This window comes from Athene noctua, chromosome 7 (assembly GCF_965140245.1).
Source record: "Athene noctua chromosome 7, bAthNoc1.hap1.1, whole genome shotgun sequence".
NCBI classification, from domain to species: Eukaryota; Metazoa; Chordata; class Aves; order Strigiformes; family Strigidae; genus Athene; species Athene noctua.
This window is the reverse complement of record NC_134043.1, coordinates 27,675,904-27,699,689: the sequence shown is the minus strand read 5'-3', so window position 1 is coordinate 27,699,689 and position 23,786 is coordinate 27,675,904. Positions and strand designations below refer to the sequence as shown.

General features: G+C 42.2%; 1 protein-coding gene and 1 long non-coding RNA gene across 13 annotated transcripts in view; both read right to left on the bottom strand.

The window, feature by feature from the left end:
* The window catches only part of HDAC4 (histone deacetylase 4), a 265,065-nt gene that overhangs the window by 214,046 nt on the left and 27,233 nt on the right, over positions 1-23,786 (bottom strand). Inside the window, exons 1-3 of one of the 12 annotated variants that reach the window (XM_074910178.1) lie at positions 6,670-6,734; positions 5,987-6,132; positions 5,101-5,182 (exon numbers count right to left, since the gene is read on the bottom strand). The exons of 7 other annotated variants lie outside the window; for them this stretch is intronic. The gene's annotated coding sequence lies outside the window, so the exon portion shown is untranslated. 4 more of the 12 variants (XM_074910179.1, XM_074910175.1, XM_074910180.1 and 1 more) reach the window with 4 other exon arrangements.
* LOC141962276 (uncharacterized) lies at positions 2,836-5,075 on the bottom strand. Its single transcript, XR_012633906.1, has 2 exons — positions 4,446-5,075; positions 2,836-3,373 (listed from the first exon to the last, which is right to left on the bottom strand). It is a non-coding gene; the product is annotated as an uncharacterized LOC141962276 (long non-coding RNA).

The window sequence follows — 23,786 nt, the reverse complement described above, 5'->3', positions numbered from 1 at the left end:
TGAAGGTCCAGGAGAACAAACCTGAGGGTTATCTCCACGGTGACCCTGAGGACTCAGGCTGGGCTGCATGGCCTCTGTTTAGAAAGGAAGCAATTCCAACCAGGAATGCCTGATGCTGCCTTCAGCTTCACTGCCATCTCAAGGACCTCACGGGTGCAAGAGGCCTTGCTGCTTCCTTACAGTTGTAAAGTTTTCTATAAATGCTTCATGTGGCAGGAAAGAAAGTGCCTTCAACAGTTAAATCTTCAATTTAGGGGAATGGACTCTATTGTAAAGCTTCATCCTTACTGGAGACAACAGCAGGAGACAACCGGCTGAAGAACAAAAGAGAAGGCAGGCCACGCAATGTCACAATCCAATCCACACTGCAAATTCGTACTTCAAGGTTGAATTTAAATAATCAGATCAGAATCATGTTACAGGAGGAAACAACCAAATACCTTTTAACAGCCAAGTCCCTGTTCCCATCAGAGCTTTTCTAGAGGATTTTGCATTTCTTTTTTGAAGAGCACAGGAGGAACAGAGATCATTTTTTGCTTTTTCATCCCTATCAGTCTCCTTCCCTTAATGTTTGCCACCTTCCATACATGCCATGTGCAGCACAGACTCAACACAGGATAAAGCTTGAGCACATATTTCTACAGGGTAATTGGAACCAAAGTGAAACTACACCAAATCCTGAAGTCCCCTCTGCCTTCCTCTCCAGCAGTCCAGGTACACTGCTTGTTACAAAGGCTCATCACCACTTCACATGGCAACAGTCTCATTTTCAAAAGATTGCTTGCCCACCCTCCAGCAACTTGCAGGGCACTAACTTGTGCCCCAAGACAGAGCCTATTGTCTTTCCAGGAATGGAAGAATCCCCTGTTTTGTTTTCTAAGGGTGGCTTGTTCTCCAATATCATCAACTTCTTCCCACGTGAGCAGACATCCCTCATCACTGGAACTTGCCAAAGCCACTGCTTGGTGTTAGTACAGCTGAGCAGTTAACCACATATAACGAACCCAAGCCCTCTTTCCAGGCTGTCCTTGAAAGGAGAGGTGGTATGGATTAGATGCTATTTGTAATGGCTGGTAGCAAGTGTTCACATTGATCTCCTATCCTCGTTCTTTGCTGGGTTTTAAAGGGAGAGACTTGCTGTTTAAAAGAAGAATCTTTAATTCATTGCCAGAACTTCCTTTGGCTGGAATATAGAACTGATATACAGGTTTGTTGAAGTTATCTGTACTTAGCAGATAAATGAAGATACCAGCTTCATGAAAGATTTCTGACTTATTATTCCTCACAGAAGCACAGAAACTAAAGGCCTCTTTAGCATCTAAGGTATGCTACACAGCAGCCACCCAGTAAAAAGCTGTCGGTGCAGAACAGAAAGATTTTTATTCAGTGGAACATGAAACCTTCATCCATAACATACTCGCAGTCATCAGTGAAACAGCACGCCAAGGGGAGCCGTAAATCAGCAGTGCCAAATGTAGCCTGCAGGATGCAGCTGGGATGCCTGACGTGGCTACTGGCGCCCTCCCGCTCCCTCGGAAAAATTGCATCTCCAGCCGCTGCGACCTCCTCCAAGCACAAACTCCAACAGTAAGGTACTGCTAGCTTCTCAGCTTAACCAGACAGAGCAATACAGAAAAGAAGAAAATAAATCTTCAGCAACAAATAAAAGCCAAACAAACAAACAAAAAAGTTTAAAAAGCAAGAAAAAAGCAAAGAGATTAAAATCAGCCACCACTCAGTGAGATCATATATATACCCTGACTTGTGAAGATGCATATGAAGATGAAGATAGATGTTTATTGATTTCTCTCTCAACCAAGGGGCTGCCTTATTTAATGGAAAACAGCAGAGATAAACCTCTTGGATAAACCAGCAGTGGAAGAATCCATTTCCCCAACAGAAAGAATCAATGATTATCCATTTTCCCTTTTATCCTCCTAGTCACACAGCGAATTTGAGAAAACAAGCTAACGGCAGCTCCCATCTGCTCTCGTCCCAGATGTTTCTTCAGCTAAAGAATCCACAGCAGAGTCTGCACCAAACCTATTTTAATAGGATTTTCCTACCAAACTTGAGCGTGATAAGTAAAGCAGCTTCACTTTGAATGCTAAATTTAGTGCAAGTCTGCAGCTGGACTGTACAACCCATAGAGCTGGACATGCAGAGGTGGTCTCCCGGGACTAAGCAGTTTTGTCCAGCTCTTTTTAAATTGGAAATACAGCAGCTCGAAGATCTGGAGCAGCACAAGGACCTTAATTACGTGAAGGAACACCAGTACAGAATAACAAAGTCTTTAACCAAGCACCATGCTGAGAGCTCTGAAGTCCCCTGCAGCACTTTCCCTACCCCCCAACAAATAAAACTCCATATTCGGAGGGGGGTGGTGGTGGGAGGGGGCGGAGGAATACAAAGTACATTTACTGTAATACACACAGATGAAAAATTGTAATTGCTCTGACTTGACATCTGGTTTCTATTTCACTTCCATTATATCAGATTACATAACAAACAGATGATGCACTAGAGCTACAGCCTTCTTCGGCAAGTCTTGTGCGGATTTGGTGTTTACATTCTTGTTCATAAAAATTTAAGCTATGCCACACACACAGAGGCATGTTTGAAGCAGACAAAGGCAAAGACAAACGAGCAGTTTTCAAAGGAAAAAATAAGACTGATTTGGGGGAGAGGGTGTGGTGGATGTGTTTAAATCCGTATAGAAAATATTCCATTTCACAATCCAGTTCAGAAATTAAATGTGCATATAACAGCGCTTACAGCTGTACAGACAAAGTTTGTAAGAACAAGTCACAAGGAACACACAAGTTTACACATGGGTGAAACAGTTAGGTAAGCAAGTGCCAAATTTAATGATGCAAACACAAATTCCACTCTGCCCTGTCACGTTACTGTTATCTAACAAAATGCAACTCTCCATTGCTCATGCCCCCCTCCCCACCCCCATCTTCTAATCTGGATCTGTAAAATGATTTTTTTTTGAGACAATAGTACTTTTAAGTTACTTCTGCTGTCGTAGTGACTCACAGTCTTAAGAGCACATGCAAATTGGCAACTTTCAAAATCAGACATCTACTTTGCTGACCTTGTCCCTAGACACACATTACAAACTTTCTTCTGAGTCAACAGCACATCCTTCCTTCGCAGCAATTCAGGAAGTCATGCAGTTGTTATAAAGCTGATTCAGCTGAATACAGGTGATCTTCGTATGTCAGTGAGGTTTCAGATCATCTTCACTATGCAAAACCTGTGGTGTGCTTATATCAGAGCAGATTACAGATTTCTTTCCAGAGTGTGGCTGCATGTACTTCCTTCCTCAGCGCTGCAAGATGCAACGAAACAGTTGCATCTGAGTATACTGCATTTCAGAAAGAGAACATAACATAGTTCAGGAACATTGCGGAGTTCCAGTAACATACAGTAACATCTCTGAAGCTTCTAAATCATGTGCTCAAACACACAATTTTATGCCCTGTTCCCCGTTACCAGTTTGAATGAATCTTCCTTCCTCAAAACACAACACACAGAAATGAACACCAAGAGCTGTAAAATCATGCAGCTTGTGATGGTCCTGTGCTTCTCTACAGGATGCTCAACTTTCATCTGGAACAATTCTATGTCATTTACAAATCCCATATTCACAGAAAATTGTATCCACAAAATATTTTCCACAGTTAGAACATGAAGCAAGTGACCCCAAACTTCAAGTTACCTCCAAGCTTCCAACTGCACATTTGTCAGCTTGGCCTCCTTTACCTGCACTTTTGCATATGTTTATGTCCTGCACAGCACAAGTAGAGTATTTTGGCCAGCAAAAGCATCCAGATTATCAAGCACCATAACGGAAAGAATTATATATACTCATCTAATATATTGTATTACTCTATACCACTCGCAATCAGGCACAACACTGGACTAGATAAGTACTTGAGTAGGCTGAAGGGAACACACTCTATGATTGGATTTATAGCTTCAGTAAAGACTAATTCCAATAAGGACTTTCCCATTTTGGCCTCCAGCAACCTAATCACCTCAAGTTACTTCTAAAAGAAGCAAACATGGGACTCACTCCACACAATAAGAATAAAAGAGGTAGAGTAACAACCACTACAATTTGAGGGTGTAAATTTTGCCCTTTAAGGGGACCAACAGGTCTTATACGGAGAAAAGGAGACCTAACACACAGCACAGGTTGCATAAATCCAGGCATACACTCCTATCATGCAGCTTTTAACTGTCTCATTCACAACCACGTCTAAGAACTCATCGTTTTTCTCTACACAAACCCACTCACAGGAAATTTTGCAGGATGCATTATCCCTTTGATAGCTAAAGATTTCAGTGAATAACGTTGGAGGCAACTTCTCTTTCACACACCCTAGTAAAAGAGGTTCAGGCAAATGCAATAACTGACTCTTTCACACACTTACCTAGTCAGGCGTGCAGGTATCTAACATTGCTTTTGGTAGAAGTGGAATAAATCTCATTTTAAAACATTAGAACTAACAAAAATTTTCTAATAAAGATTTTCTGTACTCTGTCTCTACCAAAACAGCTTGGCATCAGCAGGCTCCAAGAGCTAACTGGTAGCCCCAACATCTGAACCAAATCAACGAGATCCCCATGCTTTGTTTGGGAAATGCCTGCCAAGACCCACTGCAGATGGGACCTCTTGAAGTAAGTTAGTGACATTTAAGTTGAAGCCAAAGATTAAAATAATAAAAGCACTGACAAGACCTTAATGTCTTCCAATTCCCAAAGGCCAGCTACCAGCTTTTCTCCCCACCTTCTCACATAAATCTGCACACATTTATCTTACATGGTATGCAGATGATCTCAGAAATGTTGAGGGCATTACTCATGGGCAGACAAGTGGAAAAATACTTAAAATTACCATAGTTTTCAAGAAGCCTATCCCTCAGGTACAACAGGTATCTGCTGCCAGCCAGGCAAACAGCAAAAAGGATATTTTGCCAGTGAAACAGAATCACTTCTGGTCACATCTTAATAGGTTTATTGTTAAATACCAAGCAAGTAGTATTAATCTTAGAACAAAGACTGTACTAGATGTATTCAACTTCTTACCATGAGGTGCTTTTTCCTTCTGAACATTTCCCTACTGAACTAGGTTCTTAGCAAGTCCAGGAAGAACTACTCGAAGCAGTGGCTGAGGCGAAGAGAAAAAGGAAAAAAAGAAAAAAAAAAAAAGCAATGGCACTTTCCATTACAAACATCAACCACTAAGATATTTAAGGTCTCCTAAGGAGGTTCCATGAAAACAAATCACAGATGCATCAGCTCAGAGGAAAACAGGGAGCAGCAAGGAGCAGAGGCAGAGCTGCTCCAGCCAACAGCCCCAGTTCAGATGAGACTGCAAGGGACAGCAGTTCCTTACCCCAGCACATAGCTTATACTGCACCTCCACTTTGCCTCTCTTCCTGAAGCACCAAAATTAGTATGCTTCAATTCCACCTTCAAAATATCCTCAGGTGTCCAGCTACTAAAATGCATCAGGGTTGGATTACAGCAATTGCCTTAAAACAATTTAACTGCAACAGCTCTCTTAAAAATCTAAGAAATCCTAGTGGTTGGTGGTATTACTCAAAGGTAGCCTGCTATTTTGGTAGTTTGGTAAGGCAAAAGTTACAATTGGGATAAAAATCTCTCATTGGACTAGGAAAAAGTTAACCAGTTCCCAATACCCTGTATCAGCAAGGAAAGTTGCCTTTACACCAGCCACTATTTTGCCTGCAAAAACCCCAAAGGATCCAGCTTTCCTTTCTATTAAACATTCACGCTGAAGACAGAAACACACAACGCACTCCTGAGGGAAACCCTCGCATTGGCAAGAGGGCAACCACCCACTAGCCAAAAGGAGAAACAGCTTTACATTTCGGCATGGATAAACTACCACCTAATTTGAATCACTTCAAGTTACCCTCCAGCTGAACTCTTGCTGGCATTACCTTACCTCACTCCCAGTAAGATACCGTGCCTACATCATCTCCTAGCCCATGCTGATGAGATGTTTATAGCTGGTGAAGAAGTTCAAAGCAGTGGATTGTTCTCTGAATACCTCCTCCTGCTGATGAGGATTTGTTCTTTGAATTCCTCCTCCTGCTGAAAGGGGGCGGCGGGGGGAGGAACAACAAAAAAGAAACAGGCAGCAAAGGGGGTCCTCTCCAAAAAATCTGCACATAGCCCTAGTCATAACAAGTCCTCAAGCACGCCAAAAGCAGAACAGCGAACTCCACGGGGATGACGAAGGATGCAGAGAGAGTTTTAATTTTATGCTTCCTGACATTTTTATTTAGAGCAGCATGCGACTGTGAGAAAAGGGGCTACATGGCTCTGACTTTCTCGGGAGGCCAAGATGAAAAAGGAAAAAGCTGTTTCTTCAGCACCAAAATTTTAAGTAGTTATTCATTCCTGCTTGTCATCTGTAAGCAAACTACTCCTCCATTCATTACAGACTGGCAGAATGCAAAGGCGTAGTGCAGAAGCCTTCACTTTTACTATTATAAATGATGCTATTTTTGCCTTTAAGCCTCCGGTATCACAAATCACATATCCTTCACATGCATCACCCCCAGCTCCCTCCACTCAGCTATTGTCTCTTCCAGAGCTGTAGGTGTTTTCTTCCCGTAGCTTTACCTGCTGAGAACAATCGGGAGCGAGTTGTGACATCTGGCTGCTCCGCTACGGTGCGGCAGTGTTGCAAAGAATCGCGTGCGTAAGGCTGTGTACAACTGCTTATTTATAGGACAGTCCAATTAATAAAGAGCTGCACACAGCCAGCAAACCACGGCTGACAACACAGCTGTCGCAATGACTGTCCAATTTGTGCTTAACCCCCCGAGCTTTCAACATTAACGTCACCTTTCAACACAGGAGAACAAACTGCCACAGCCGTTCACCATCAGACAATGCCAGACATCCAAAGCCTCAGCACACATTGCATTTTCTGCCCTCTCATCTGTTTCCACCAGCAATAAGTTTTCACTTCTGCTCAAATGCCAGACAAAACATCTTTAAGCTGCCAGCATGCTTCTCTGCTGGCACAGCCAAGGGCACTCTGAAAAGGTCAGTGGTTTGAAGAATCTGCGCAACGTATCAAAAAGCCCTGTGAGCATGTGATGCTTGGAATGAGAGACTGATCCATAATTAGATGTTTCAGTGTTTGTTATCCTGGAAAGAGGTCCACAGCAGCATTTCACAAGTCCAATACGGGGGGAGAGGGAACAAAACCCACACAGCTGAATTTATTTTCTCAGCATCTAAAATTTGGAGCCCAGCAACAGTGCATGGAGCCCAGACTTCCCTAGCAGAGGCAGGGCTGTCCACTTTAGTCGTGTTTAAGAGCCTTATAGCTCAAATACCTCTGAGTGCATCTAACACAGGAATCAGGTATGTGGAAGCTCCAAGTCAGAAATTTTCTAGTTAAAGGAATCAGCAGGCGATCAGTGAAAGCATCCAGCAAGCTCCATTAGTTTCAATTTGTGAGAAGGAAGGAGGAGAAACACCCCAGCCTGAGTTTTCCTCTCCTTGTCTTCCCTGTGCACAAAGGTATCCTCTGCACTGCTTAGTCAGCAAAATTACTAACTTGGAAGTGGCAGGGAAGTAAATAAAGGGTATCTAAGCCAATAAATCACTTAAAATTTGCCAATACAAAGAATATATTAACAAACCAGGATGTCATTAACAACTTGCAAATGTGACAAAAACAGTCAAGCTCAGAGACATGATGAAAATGCAGTCTTGTGGGAAAACAGTAGAAAAAAAAATATTAAGAGTGAATACTGAGCATTCTGCCTCTTTCAAAATAAGAGCCAGCTACCGTCTCACTGACAACAGTTTCTAAACAGTACTTACTAATTCTCAGTGCAAAATAATTCCAGTTTAAGATATTGGGGAGGAAAAAAGCCACTAGAGTTCAAAAGAAATAGTCCCATGCTTGTTTGTTTCAAGAGAAAAAAGGAGTTCCTAGCACAACAAAAATAATCTTTCAACACAACTGTCTCATACTCTTTCTTGCTAAAGCCACAAATACATCTGTGTCTGAAGTAACTACAAGCATAATTATTTCAATATAAACACAAGTTCCTTTTGCAGAGATCTGCAGGCTTCAGGAGTTCACAAAGCAAAATGAAACACCGCAACCACACTCTTTTATGCCAGCCCTGTTTCCACTCACCTTCCCCAGGAGGGAGGGCTCATCCTACAGCACCGCAGGCCAGCACAGTCTGGCTCCCACGGCTACAGAAATCCAACGCTCACGACTGGCAGTTCCTGAACAACTATTCTCCAGGCAGCCTCTCATGAAGAAAGCCGCTTCAACAGTAAAATATAAACCAAAATAATCATGAAAGAACGAATTTTAGAGACTGTATGAAGCTATTTTTAAATTCCTTCCAGAAGGAAGGAAACCAATAACAGTTTTAGGCTACAAAGACCCCTTGCTTCCTGCTGGAAGTCCCAATCAATGCAGGGGCTGCTGTGGTCTGCCCTCTTTACAGCTCAATATTGATGAGGAGATGCTGAGGGTCTGACAGGTATTGTAGCCTTAACAGGACAACAGCAAGGCAAGCAAAGACTGTCTTTCAATGAAAGCATCTACTTAGCAGCAGCAGCATCTGCCCTTCCTTTGAGACCAACACACCCAGAGCAAATGCATTACTAACTTGGGGGGGGGGGGTGGGGGGGGGGTGGGGGGGGGGTGGGGGGGGGTGTCCCCATCCAGTTTTAACTTGCTTATCCAAAGTCTCAGGAAGACTGGCCAAACTCAGAACTTTACAAAAATGTTGCTAGATGCATTCTGCCACACTGTGCATGCTGTGATAGGCACTACCAGCATGCTGGATGATCCAGGAATGAGCACAGGTGAAGGTTGATACTGCAGCAACCATTAGACAGGGCAGCAACTTCTCAGAGGTCACCTCTTGGGACTACAGACACAAAGGAAGCCAAAGAGACAACTTGACATGTAATGGTCAGTGTACCTTCCAGCCCAGAAAGCTCTCAGGATCAACCTTCACCTCTGTGGAGGGAAATAACCATGCCACATCCCAGCCAGCCTGATTAACATGGGTATTTAATCTCCAGCTCTTCAGCAACCAGTTCCCAGGGAAAAGAAAAAGTAAAGGCACACCTTGATGTAACACACAGCTTTACTCAGCAGTTCGGAAGTCTGTGTTTAGCCCAACATCACCTATCATCTACACCACACCATGCTAATACCCCATTTATTTAAAGGTATGTTAGACACCTGAATCAGGGAAAATGAGCATGCATGTGATGACCAGGCTGCAACACCCCAAAACATCATCAGACTTCAGAAGCAACCCGATCCAACATCAGCTCGCGCCAAACAGGCCCTAAGGAATAAACTTTTGCCAGTTCAGATGGGAGGAGCCCAGACAGACAGACCAGTGGCAATGCAGCAGTATCACACGCTAGCGAACAGGATCTGTACCCACTGCAGAGTTGGTATCTGCACCAAAAGATGACCCCAGAGTCAACTTCAACGAACAGTCCTTTCACAAACTCAAGCTTTAATAACCAAGGTAGAGTTAGGATAGACATAAATACACACACACACACACATTATACACACATGAATACACATAACCCCACATCCCTGAGCCAACTCCAAACAGCCTTGTTGCTGTCTAACAGCATAATACACTCCTGAGCAGTCATTTTCTGCCAGAATCCTCCAATTCAGGCTAGACACAGACTCTCACTACAGGAACAGCACAAAAGCATAAACACCACCATCTGACTTTACAATTAAAAGAAGGAAAAGCACACGCAGTCTGCACACCAACACAGGTATGGGCAAGCAGCTGCCAAAAAGCCACAGTGACATAACCACTGCTGCCTTTTCCTGCAATGTTCAACATCTTGTGGCTTCTCTGGCACCACCAGGCACATCTCACACGTAAGAATAAAACTACACAGTGAAATATTTTTAAAGAAATGCTTTCATTCTCAAGTCTCAAGCCCTAACGGGAATAAGGGCAGGGAAGAATATTCTCTGCACATATTACGGATTAAACTTGACCAAAACATCTAAATCTCTTCCTGAATATTAGTTTACAACTAAGGAGAGAAGGAAGTGAAAGGGGAGACATAAATGCTGTAGCTCTAACAGTTGGCACATGATGAATTACCCTGTACTAGAAAATACAGAGCTTGTCAAACGCCTGCTTTGGGCCGAGAACAAGCCACACTTTCCTTTCTGGCAACAAAGTCAACTTTAAATGGACAGTTTTCTCATCAAATGGACAGGTATTACATCTCTGAAAGTATTTAAAGATACAATGCCTACCTTTTCAGGCTTCCTCCTGCCTGCAGAAGACTGACATGGGCATTAGTATCAACAGATTGTTTGTTTTCCAAAGGACAGAAAGAATATTTGCCTAAGTTTATTATGAAACAAATAGTTTGTTTTATAGTAGCTGCAGCTGGTTTCTCAAAATTGGCAAAAATAACTTCAAGAGCTTTCATCCAGGAGCAGGATGTCTAGAAATTTTCCCCTGCCCCTCCACCAGTAGTGTGTGTTTGTATTTATATAAAGATTAAGAGAATTAAAAAAAGAGAATACATCTAAATTTTAGAAATTACTCTGCCATTTGGTCCATCAAGTCAGCTCAACTACTCAGTTTACAGGTAGGGGAGCTGCAGGGACACTCGTACAGTGATACAAGTAGGAGGAGAAAGATGCTTCCAGAAAAACCAAATGCTGCTTCATCCGGGCATTCTCCAAGGAGAAACTGCTGGAGTCTCAGGGAAGCAGCAGGTTTTATCCCAACCTCTGATTTGCACTGACAAGCAGCTGCACATGCATCATTTCAGCCTCTTCAGCAGGTCCCATGCATCTCCACAAGAGTCGAAATGCATAAAGAAGACTAAAACTGAAGTGTCAGACTGCAGCTACTCTGTGATGGGGAAAAAAACATCCTTATTTTTTGCAATGGCTTTAGAGAGCTACTCCAGCAAAGAGGCAGCTCTGGCCATACACTGACAGCAAGCTGCATGCGTCCACAGCAGCCCACAAGCTGAGTGGCACCACTTGTCTTACTCTGATATGGCCATACCTTGTCACAACATACACAGCAACACCTGGATTACATATGGCAGATCCTGGTTACCAGCAGTAGTAAGCTTGTTGCAGAGAACGATTTTACTTCACTCAAAGAAACAACAAACAAAAAAACATTTTTAAAAATCCCCAAACACCTTGCACTGCTTTTTGCAATAGAAAAGCAACATAAAGATGAGCTTTACTGTTCAGTTGTACTTTTTTTTTTCCTTTTTAGGTAAGATCAGGTTTGCAACTGGATCTCTTAACTGAGACAGGCATACAAATAGCAGTGACTGGCATACCTAAAGTGGGCTGTCATCCTTGCAATTAAATACAAGTTTTCTTCCTCCTATGTAATAAATAATAAACACTACATTTCCCAAAAATTAAGTTCTACCCTATCTTTAAAGTTTGCTAAGTCATTTACCATGCTTCTTACCTTCCATTTCTTGAAGCATTCAGCACTCAGTTTGCACAACAGTTGTTCAAGCAAATGGCTTTGTAGAAAGTTTCTTTCGTCCGATTGCTAGAACACCTAAAGATCAAGTAACCACTGCCCAATTACTTTGGGCAAATAAGCCCAAAACTTCCGTTCTTTAGTGCAATGCTATCCATATTCTCCCTGACAAAAGCAAACACCAATTCTGCTTTGCAGAATTACCAGAAGAAAAAAAAAAAAAGCAGTCTGAACAACCAGCTCAAAAGCAAGTCTTCCCAAGTGACCAAAGGTGAAGAAGTGAAATAAGGTCTCAGACTCAACTCAACAGCCCCCCCAAAGACATCGAGCAGGAAGCAGGCACAGCCAAGAACCATCGCAGATGCTCTTCTGAGCGTGGCTGCATCTCCAAAGCGACAAGGCTAAGCAGGTAATCTTGGAGCAGAGGACTGCAGCAGCCAAGCTGTCAAACAACTGATATGTACCAGGATAGCAAGAAGTACGCAGGTGTGAGGAGCACCCAAGTTCACTGAAGAAAATCAGCAAAGCCTGGAGTACCAGGGTCACGGCAGGCTGGCGATTTTTGTCTCATAACTAGCATAAACACAACCCAAGCAACTGAAGTATGACAGGAAAGGCATTTGGCTTGCTCACAGCTATAAAAACACATTTATTCTAGTAAATAACACAAATACACCTAAAAATACTATCCTCCAAGACAGTTGTAAAACAGTACCTTTTATATAAAATACAATTCCAGAATGTAAGAAATTAACAGAGGGGAAAAGGGGCCCAACTCGTAACCTGAAATGCAGCAGCTCTGATAGCCCACCAAGCGTGCACATCCCACAGCACTCTCTTGGACTTGACCACTTTACAGCTGCAAAATTAGCAACCTCTGGCCTACTTTCGGGCATGTTAGAGTCCAACTGTATTTACGCTGACAGAGACAAGCAAAGGTTGTGACGATTTATTGACGCAAGAGCTATTTCATTCTTCATGCCAGAAATTAATCAGTGGAGGAGGAGGAATTCTTTTTAAGCACCCAGTTAGAAAGCACTTTGGTGAACTGCTAAAAACAACAAGTTGAGGTCTTGCACAAAAAATATGATCAAAACAAAATTTTTACAGGGCAACTTTTGCACAGCAGTGACTTTAGAAAGACTCGGGAAATCACAAGAAGCCAGTGCCTGAACAGAACTATTATGCTTACCTTTCCTCATGAAAAGAAAACATATGAAAAGACTAATTCAGAGCATTCTCAAACCTTTGTTAACAGAAGCTGATTCTATGTTTGTTCAGATCACCCTGTCTCAAACACATTTGGAGGAGGCAGAAGTAACAATTAAGGTATACTGACCTTGCAAGTTGGCTCTACATGCTGCAATTCTGGATACTGAGAAGTAAACCAGAGGCAAAAGTCCCATGGCCTATTTGAAATAGCTACTGCACAAGCTACACTTTATAGAAAAAAAAAAATAAAATAAAAGCAAGAATCTTTAAGGCAGACTGAATGAACAGCATCACCCCTACCTGCCAAGAAGCCATCATGATAAACCTGTCAAGAGTTACGAGCCTGCAGAACAGGCCTTCCACCTGCTGGAAAGAAAAAAAAAAAAAAATCTAATGCCAATCAGATACTTGCTGCTGGCGGGGAACAGATGCCAAAGCCCTTCACGGTTTGTTAAGCTGTAAGGATCTCATGCCTTCTCCTGGCAAAGGTTGTAAGAGACCAGTGGTACCTTATTTAGAATAAAGCAAGCACTTGGAAGTTTCAGAGATTCTTCCTAAAGTGACAGATGTTAAAGATTCAATACTTGGACGGACTACTGGAGTTTGGTGTATGGGCTCTGGTCTTTTTATTGTTCTGGGTTATTTTTTGACCAGAGACGAGTTTGGTTAAAAGAGCTTGGTCTAGTTCAGGCTTTTATGTCTTCCCACAAGAGCAGCTCAAGCATTTTATAAAAGAGGAGCACACTAGTGTGAAAAAAGTTTTAAACTAACATGTTTAAAACATCCAGCATAAAGCAAAGTCACAACTAAAGGAGAGGAGGAAGTCTGCTTAACTAGAAAGTGCAAGTTTTGAATGCTGAAACAGAATAGCAAGAAATCCTTCTCGATGGATTATCTTAAAATCACTAAGCTTTAAGGGTTTTCTGCCTGAAAAATTGTCCATTGATCGAAAACACTGGAACCAGCTTTACAGAAGTAGTAAAAAAACCTGCCCTCTTATCTCTCAACAAGTAAAGCAACCGAAGGGGCATCACCTATCTCCCATCTGCACCCAACTCGACTCGCTGTATATCTGAAGTGACCGCATGTACAAATAACTGCATTGATCTTGGTCTATTGATTAGAAGATGAAACCTGACAGCAAAGAGTCATTACACAGTAGTTCATGGACAGCAACATCTATTTAAAAAAAGCCAAAATACACAATGAGTACACTGCCAAGAGAGGCATCAAACCCCACACCCCCTCACCCCAAGGCTCCTTGCTATTACATAAAGTCTGGTGGGGTTACACAACTACAGCAGCAGCCTTTCAGGACAAAATGGTTACCTGAAGCCAAGGCTAGTAGTTCAAAGCTCACAAACTAGACCTCACTCCTATTACAATTTTCCCTATAAAGCTATTTATGTGGTTTGGCAACATAACAGCTACAAACAAAATGAGTACATAGATTCTTGAATAGTGAAAGGGTCAGGATTGATTTTTTAAAAAAATGATTTCTTTGAATTCATCTGTCATTTCTCCAACATCCTGATCCCAGCCCTACCACAGAGCACAGCTACAGCACAGTGAGAGTTTCCAGTAGTCCCCTCTACTGCAAGCAATTTTACCTTGCTCACGGCTGGAAGTTTCTCCTGGAAGAGAAGATGGCACTAGCAAAACACTGTTTGCTCATGTTCAAGTCAAGTATCAATACACAAAGGAAGATATTTTTTTAATTTCAGTGCTGGGATTATTCAACCCTTGGTACAACCAAACCATTGCAAAACAAAACTGATGGAATGGTTTTGTACCATTTATCTCCATCATTATGCCAGCTCCGGTGCTTACAGTGAAGAGCTCAGATGCCACTGCTCCACCCCTCACTCGGTGCAAGGAAGCAGACCCTCAGAAACATCCATTTCAATCAAAGGAGCTCTGAAGCAAAGGGATAGGATGCAACCTTCCTCACACTGCAAGGTCCAACTCTGCAATTCCCTACAAATGCCAACGCTTAAGCAGCTTCCAAAAGCAACTGGGCAGATGACAGAAACAGGTCCGATGAAATAAAACTTGCCACGCTTAGCCCCCATAAAAATCCAAGTCTCACTTGACTAGAAGCTAAGAGGGAGTATTAACAGCTGTTGCCACAATCTTACCTGTTGTTTCCCTCTTTCCCAGGCATCCACAGCTTGATGTGGTCAGGCTCCTGGACCTGGTCTCCCCAGAGCTGACCTTGCACAGCCATCCTTGCAGAACATACTCAGACATCACAATTCAGGCCTTCAAAATAAATCTGATATTCCTACATCAAAGGTGAGCAGAGCACATACAACCACTGGGAAAATTAAGTCTAGTTTTGGATTCCCTGGCAAAGCGTGTAATGATTGGTTTTAAAGGAGGGTTAACAATGCCCCAGTGAACCTCACACACATGCATGGGCTTCTGGTAACGATCAAAAACTGGTGCCACCAGTGATACCCTCAAGCTGGGTTTCTCCAGAGATGCTGGCTGACAGGCTGTCCTGCTATGAGTGAGTGAAGGTGGGGGGGTTTAGTAACGAGGGAGGGGGCTACAGCTGCGGCCCCCTGTGAGAAGCTTCTCAAAGCTCCCCTGGCTCCAAGTAGGACCTGCCTTTGCAACAAGCCCTGGCCAATTAGTTGTGGCTCTGCAATAACATATTTAAGAAGAGGAACCTAGGAGGAGTGGTGAAAGTTGTGAGGAGAAGTTGTGAGGAGAACATCTGTGCAAACACCGAGGTCAGTGGAAGAAAGGAAGAGGCGGGGGGGAGAGATGCTCTAGAGCAGAGACTCCCCTGCATCCCATGGTGAGACAGCAGGGCTGATGCCCTCTGTCACCCACAGTGGTCTGCGATGAAGCAGATACCAATTGGCAGCCTGTGGGGGGCCCCACGCCAGGACAGGTGGCTGCACCTGAAGAAGGCCAGGACCTTGTGGCAAGAAGCCCCTGCTGCAGTAGTTCAGTGCTGGGAGGATTGCAATGTGTGGAGGTGACCCACACGCCTGGAGTGACTCCTGTTGGAGCTGGTTTGTGGAGAACTGTCTCTTGTGAGAGCGGGACCGTGCTGGGACAGGGGAGGAATGTCGGAAATCCACCTGTCCACCCCCTTCCCACCCCAAGGTGGAAAATGTGGCAGGACTGACCACACTACTCACCGCCTGCCCCCTGCACCACTGAGGAAGAGTGGGCAGGTGTATCAGGAGCAAAGCTGAGCCTGGCAAGACGGGATGGATGGGGGAAAGTGTCTGCAGGATATGGTAATGCTTCTCATGGTCCTACTCTGTCTGTTAAGTGTTGTTGGCAGTGCCTGGATTAAGATTATGTTCTTTTTTTTCTTCCCCTAACGAGCCCGTCTTTTGCCTGTGTCAATAATGGATGAGTTCATCCCTCCCCGTCCTTATCTCAATTTCCTGGACCTTGTGCTTTTCTCCTTCCCAGTGCTGGAGGAAGAAGGGGGACGTGAGCAGCATCTTTGCTTGTTTTTCCCTTCTCAGTGCTGGGGGGAAAGGGAGGCGTGAGCAGGTGCGTGGTCCTCAGTTGCCCTCCAAGTTCAAACCACGACACAGGTGGACAAGGAAGGGCCTTCACAATCAGAAGGACACATTGTATCACCTCCCTCAGGGAAGTTAAACAACCAAAAAGAAGCAGCTTAGCAGCACTCTGTAAACAGACTTAGCTGCAGTACTTGCATATTAACTAGCAAATATTCCCAATTATAGTTTTGATATACAGACTCTGCCCTTGGGCTGACAGCAGCACGGATGGGAAGTCAGCAACCCACAGAGCTAGAGGAAGGCAGAGCATGGCTCTGCTATAAGGTTCATAAGCTGCAACAGCAGCTTTCCAGGATACTGCTGGATCTGGTCTAGTCCTGAAGGGTATTTACATACTACTTAGTTTTTCAATGCTTAAAAAACAGATAAGCCTGAATCATGCTTGAAATTCAAGACAAATTCCTAAACTGTTACAGTCAGGACACATTTCTTCTGTTTGAAAGAAGACATTAAGTAATCTTGATCTAGTTCAGTTTTAAATAGATCACAGGGAGACAGGAGGATCTCAAATAAGCCCACGTATATTCTTCTGTATGCAATTCAGCTTTCAGTAGGTGCAAAGTTTAATATTAGGTTCACCCTTTTGAAAGGCTAAAAATTTGTTTCAACATTTCAGCACATCAATCTATCAAGCATCATTTAGCCAAACCATGACAGTAGTTCCTGGGGGGAACACCAAGAGATGCCGAGTATTTCAAAGCAAACAAGGGCACTGCAGTTAAAGCATCTGATTTTCCCAGTAACTGATGAAACAGTAGTTTCATTTAGGTTATAGAAACAAAATGTTTAAAAGATCTGCTGATATATTTTTAGCTTTCTTGAAGGAAGAATTAATTGTATGCCGCAATTCTCATTAGTTAGCACATCAAAGATGCTAATGGAGATTCCCTTGCCTGTTTTCTTCTTGCAAGAAAGTCACTGGAGCTGTGCCCCCTGCCCCAGCCTGTCTCTAGCTCTCGAACACTAGTGGACAAGGAAAAAGAAAGCCAAGTACCACAATTCAAGAAATTAGGGAAATAAGAAAAAAAAAAAAAAAAGGGAGAAGGGATAGGAATAGAAAAGATAACAGCAACACACTGCAAAAGTGGCCACAGAGTCTCCATTTGGCCAGACCATCACAAGGGCTAAAAACCAAAGTGGACACTGCAGTTTTACTCTGAAGCACAGCTGCAGAGAGTTAATCTCTGCTCATCCTACCTCAACAATTGTGCAATACAACCAGTTAATTAGTTAGATCAATTATTTGAGATCTAACCCCACTGAGCATCTTTAATGTTTTTAAGTGTAAATTAATGAAAACTAGAAAACCGCCATATAAAAGCACCCTAAAATCCATGCAATGTTGTATTTCATAGGTGGTGCCTATGAATAAAATCATTCTCATGTATTTATTATATATACATGTGTATATATATATATATATAATATATATATATACACATGTATATATTAGTATATATACATGTATATGTAATAATATATTTCTGCTATCACAGTTTGGCCAAGAAAAGTATTGCATGCTTTACCCAGACCTTTGACAACTCCACTTGGTACCTCAAACCTTGCAGGTGTCAGTGCACTTCAAAGGCCTTTCTTGCTTAACAGTCTAAATAGAAAAGAACAAAGGGTGAGGGGAAATTCATGGTATATTGCAACCTATGGGGGGGAAAAGGGACTTGTCAAGCCTTTACTGGAGATGGGAGAATTAGTATATGCAGTTTTTCCTTCTCCAGTCAGGCATCTGATACTCTGTATTCAGTCACTCCTGGCTATTTTCTGACTGTAAAGTCAGTATCTACTGACGTTAAGGGATGGAAAAAAATATACTGAAAACTACACTAAAAGAAGAAACATTATTGCAACTGTTTCTCCACTCTTCTCCCCAACCCAACAGTATGAAAACTTCTTAAACAAAAAAAAAACCCACACCAACTCTAAAAGCTGTTGACCAACAGCTCTCAAAAAGAAGGAAATATTTTTCTTTTGCAGTGAGTATAAGCAGCACCTGTCAAAGCATAGGTAGCCAGGCAGCCAAATTCTTACACTTGAAAGATGAAAAATGCCGCGTATGGCTGACACTCACCTGAGAATAGGTGGATTTTCGGCCCCTGCTCTTGAATCACTTTCAGAATCAGTGGGATGACTGAAACCTTCCTTCAATACCAGCTCTGTCCTAACTGATCTGACCACATCAAGGCACATGAACAAGCCTCATCAGCGTGAGAGCCTGGCACAAAGACGACAAGCTGAATAACTTAAAATAAACACTGAGAATACACTCCTTGTTACAGTCCGGTAACAAATTTAATTTGAGAAGCATACGTGAGATAAGATACAGGTCAAACTGAGGTTGACCAAAAGTGAGTAACAAAAATGTAGTAACCTTATAGAAAAAGATTTCTCTCCTTTACAAGTGAGATGCAAGGTCCCAAGGACTATCTCAAATATTATCACGTGACTTTAAAAGTACAACCTTTTTTATATCTTTTTCCTACTTTGTACCTCATTCAAAATAATTCAGAGTTCTCTGTCTGTCATCGTAAGTACCTGCTTCTCATCTTCGCACTGCAAGATACATCACAAGCAAAAAAAACTTACTTTAGAAACAGGCTTTTAAAGAATTCCAAAGTGCAAGAACTACACTTAAAGAAAAAGTAGAAATGAGAGGAATGTACTTAGCAGGGACACTGACCTAGAAGGAACTTCAACTTGAACCCCAAGTTGAAGCACAAAACAATTCTCTTCTTTTGAGGGTACAACAAAAACCTTGTACAGAAAGTCTCAGCTATTTGATGCTCCAGAAAGTGAAAACTTCACAGGTTTCATGGTAGCAGCCTTAAAACTTTCAAGGTCCTCAAAATTATACTTTTCTTCTTAAAGGAAATAAATTCAGGACAGGCTCAGCTTACAGATACATAGGAATCCAAACGCAGGTGGAGTAGGCATTCTGTTGCAGGTTGAAGAAAGAAGAGTAAATGAAGACATGCACAGCTCCCAACCACAAGGGTCTCCAGCTTTCTAATGAAAGCTTCTTACTGCCAGACCTTGCTGCTGAGTTTACTTCTCAACCAACCTCAAATTCCCTCTCAAAGCTGGGGGACAAGACTGCTCAGGGCAACAGCTTCAAGGCACAGCAGTAGCTCTTGCTACTGTGTTCCTACTCCACATGCTCAACACTTACCCTACTGCTGTCAAGGACAGGCATCAGCGTCCCTTCAGAGGATGTCCTGTTAGCTCTGCTGGGCCTGCCAAACAGTTGAACTTTTCCCCAAAACTTCAGCTTCCCATGAAGCACACACATGGCAGTATGGCAAGAGGACAGGTCTGGAAAAATCTTTGTATTTTCATTTAGAGAAAAGACAGCATCAGAGATAATGAGGTTCTACCTATACTCACTACTAGCAGTGTTTTATTGTGAGCAGGAGCCTGAATGCTGAGTCTAGAATAAACCAGCCATAACGAACTGGAGCACCAGACAGGTAGGGGGAAGCATGCATAAACCATGTCCAGATGTTTTTTCAGACAACACCACCAAGTATCAGTTGTGCCCCAGTCCTTCTAAAGGAGGACTGGAATTCAGTCCTTATGTTTATTGTAAGAATGCTCTTGCACCCAGATAACTTACAGAAACAGACTCATTATTGCCAGAAAGTAGGTCAGTGTCATTTAAAGCCAGTTTGAAATGCATCTCTACAGAAACTTCTTAATCTTTAAAAAGAGAACACATAAAATATTTATTTGAGGTGCAAAATGTTTGAGAGACTAACAGGGGAAGCTCTTACGTATACTGCATGAAATGGTTTTCCATGCCTCATTGAGCCACGGAGTATGAAAGGAGAGTGGCTTCTCACACTCGGCAGATAAAACACCATACGAAAGTGCTTATCAATCTAGCAAATCACAGCACATGACTTGCTAACTCATTTTCCCAGTGTTGTGTGATCACGAAGCTTTCTGCTTTCTCTCTGGTATCTCCTCTCAGTCTTAATGATCGTGCTGCAGATTTTTCCATATCAGATAGGCAGCTCATTCTTAAACTTCAATATTCCTAATTATCAAACATTCAGCATTTCAAAATGTAAATAAAATTTGCATCTCTGCAAGAGTAGCTCTGAAGAAAGAATATAGCATTTGCATTCAGACTGGCTAATTCCTGTAAGATAACATTTCATAAACAAAATGCTTCATTGAACATGGAGATTTTCAGCTTTTACAAAGGAAAGTGAACTTTAAACAAATACAAATCAGTTGAGTGATTAACTTTAAGTGTTTTGGGTTTTTAAACTAATCTTTATGTATAACTAGTATCAGCAGAACAATCTTTACTGATTAAGGAACCAAATGATAGTGAAACTCAAGCCACTGAAAATTAAGGGGGGGGGGGGGGGTGTAGAAGGCAACCGTAAGAAATCATTTAAGGTCAGTAAGAAAGAAAGGAATAAAAAGAAAACAAAAAATCAACCAACACCCCTCCATCACATACAACCCAGTCAGTCTGGGTAAGATGAGTGGTGTTAGCACCACAGGTTACATAAGGTCAGTTTAAATTGTGGACAACGTAACAGGTTAAGAAGTGACTCGAAATATGCTTTCGCCTGCACCCCCTAAGCTTTGTCACAATCCTAAATGTTATCTTAATTAGCCCAGTTTTCTTAATTATACTTTGAAAAAACTCAATCTTTTATAGCACAATTCCAGCATTTTTTTCAGTTTTATTGCAGCATTTGAAGAAGCAGTGGTTCCTCTGCCAAAAGCCAAAGGACACAAAATGCCTCTGAGCTTTGTCTTGACTAAGTCTTCGTAGTCTCCTGCTCCCATCACTGCAGGGGAAAGCCTGTCCTGCTGACACCCTACCCTCCAATTTCAGTCCCTTTCCCCCTCTGCCTTCATCCTGCTCAGCAGTTCCACCCAAACCAATTCCCACTCCTGCCTGGGGAATCCACAAAACCTACCGACACCTGGAGGGAGCTGGGCATTCCTCCAGAGCAGTGGGGACCACACGATGATGGGCACACAGTGCTTGTGACAAGAGGGACACGAGCAGCCCACCTGCTGCTTCTGCTCCTCACACAAACAGCGCACCCACATGTGAACTTAACTTGCCCCAAAACCACAAGAGCTCAAGTCAGGGACTGTGGAGAGAGCCTTTGGCTCAGAAAACAAAAGTCAAGGTCTTTACCCTGTGTCCAGGGCTCAAGACAGACTGATTTATCCAATTGAAAGTTTTTGATGATTAACTTCTCCCACCTGGGTATTCTTACTTCTCAAAAAGTTACTACTTACTCTCTGAGAAAGTTTACTGCAAAATATAACCAAAAAAAGTAACAGTGATGGAGGAAGAATGAAGGGAAAGTAATATTTTTCTTAGTTTTCATATTTTGTCACCTTTTTCAGTGAGATGCCTTCAGTATCCAACACTTCTCTCAAGAGAGCTTTGCAGAGTGGAAGGGAAAAAAAAAAAAAAAAACAACTAAACCACTTTCATTCATCTACGCTGCAACAATTTTATGGCACTGGTCCTAAAACATCCCATTAGTGATAGGTTTGGAGAAGATTAGAGAAGAAAGCTTGTATCCACTGAAGCAAGGTTTAATAGGCTGCTGAGTTCAGCCAGAGCCTTCTCTTAAACAGTGCACATCATTAGTAATAATTACCTGTAGCCGTATAATCAAAATAGCTATCACAACTGACATGAGAAGTCCAGATGCCATCTTTGGCAAGGTTTGGAAAAATATTTCTACTGATTATTATAAAACTGACTCTAAGAGAGAAACAAGCAATAAGAATACCACAGTATAAGCCAGGGGTAAAAAGCCACCACGATACACTGTAGAATTTCAACCCAATGCTTGGAAATACAACCAAAAATAAGAACGCAATGCCTAGGAAGGGTGCAGAGAGAGTTTCTCAACCACATCTGATGGGAAGTAAGACTCTGTGGAAGTTGATACTGTTTGAAAATATTTTCATACAAAGACTACCTGCAGAACACCATTCTGTAAAAGCAGCGCCACAAGATTGTTTCCTCCACTTTTTCAGTTTTATGAACGTTTTTCGCTCTTTAAATTATACCCAGTGGGCCAGCTGACGATGGGCCTTGAGTTTCTATTACACGTTCTTAATTTCAAGTGTTACTGTCAACAGGAAGTTTAAGATGTATTTCTAATAATAAAACTGTAATCCTTTCTTTACCTTTGAAAGGGCTAACTACAAGAGTAGACAAAAAAACCTTCCCCTATTAGTAGTCCTATATTCCACTGAAACACTCATAGTAGTAACAACTTTAACTCTTACTGAACCATCCCATACCTTACGTAAGGTCTTGCAAGGGCCAAGAAGGTTTAGGAACAGCAGCACAGAAGAACGTACTTATGTCCAAAGCCATCCAGCTGAGCTGCCACTCCCTTGAGTTCTGATTAGACCAGCCTACTCAGCAAGGGCCGCTCTAGCCACAGTTGTTAGAAAAGGTAGGCTCAAATGGATTTTTAGCATTACAGAAACAGTTTTTACACGAGGAGCTCCTTGGTTTTTTTACATTAGCCCTTCTTGAATGACTCCCTGCTACACCATCAGCACAGAACTTGAGCAAAAGTAGCAGAACCGTAAAAAGAGGCAAGATGGAAAAAAAAAAAAAAAAAAGGTTAGCAGATGAATTAAGAGAAAACAAGACAAATCAGTAGTGGGCTTTCAATACTCCTTTATCAACAGAACAGGCCAACTAAAAAGGACATCCTGCTTTCCCAAATATCTAGAGAACTGCTCCTTAAGTGGTAAAGCAGTATCAAGCTAGGTTGGTTTGTTGGTTTTTGAATGTAGATATACATTTAACCTATCCCATCACAATGAGAAAAGAAATGGGACGCCATTAGCTCCTCAGTCTCACTCATATTTGAGACAGGAAAGTATTCAAATAACTAACCACTTACTTCAACAGATCTCTTTAAAAACATCACATTGTGACAAACGTGTCACAGGTGAATGCACTCTACTCATACAAATATAGTTTCCCAACTCCCCATAGTACCAAAAACAAGTAGCAGTCTTAGATTTTGAAACATTATGGAAGTAAAAGCCAGATTTTTTCTTTTTGATAATACTGACAATTTTAGAGGCTTATAAACTCATTTCTGTTCCTATGTGAGAGTCAGATTTTCAATGCTGCTGCTGCTTGTGAACTCCAGCATCCCTATTTATTGCAGCCTTTCTTGCTCCCAGCCTCAGAAACACAAATGAGCTGCTAGAAGCTATTCTGAAACAAATATAAAATTCTTCCCCATAAATACACAGTTCCTTAAACCTTAGGAGCTCTTCACTGGCTTTTAGCACTTTAGTCTTACTTGACTGTTAACCCAAAACTGATTAAACTTCAGTCCCAAAAGTAACCTCTCAAAGGCGTAGCTAAATAAGTACTTTCACGTGGCTTGTCGTTGTTGGATTACTTGCTTCCCAGCAGTCATTTTCT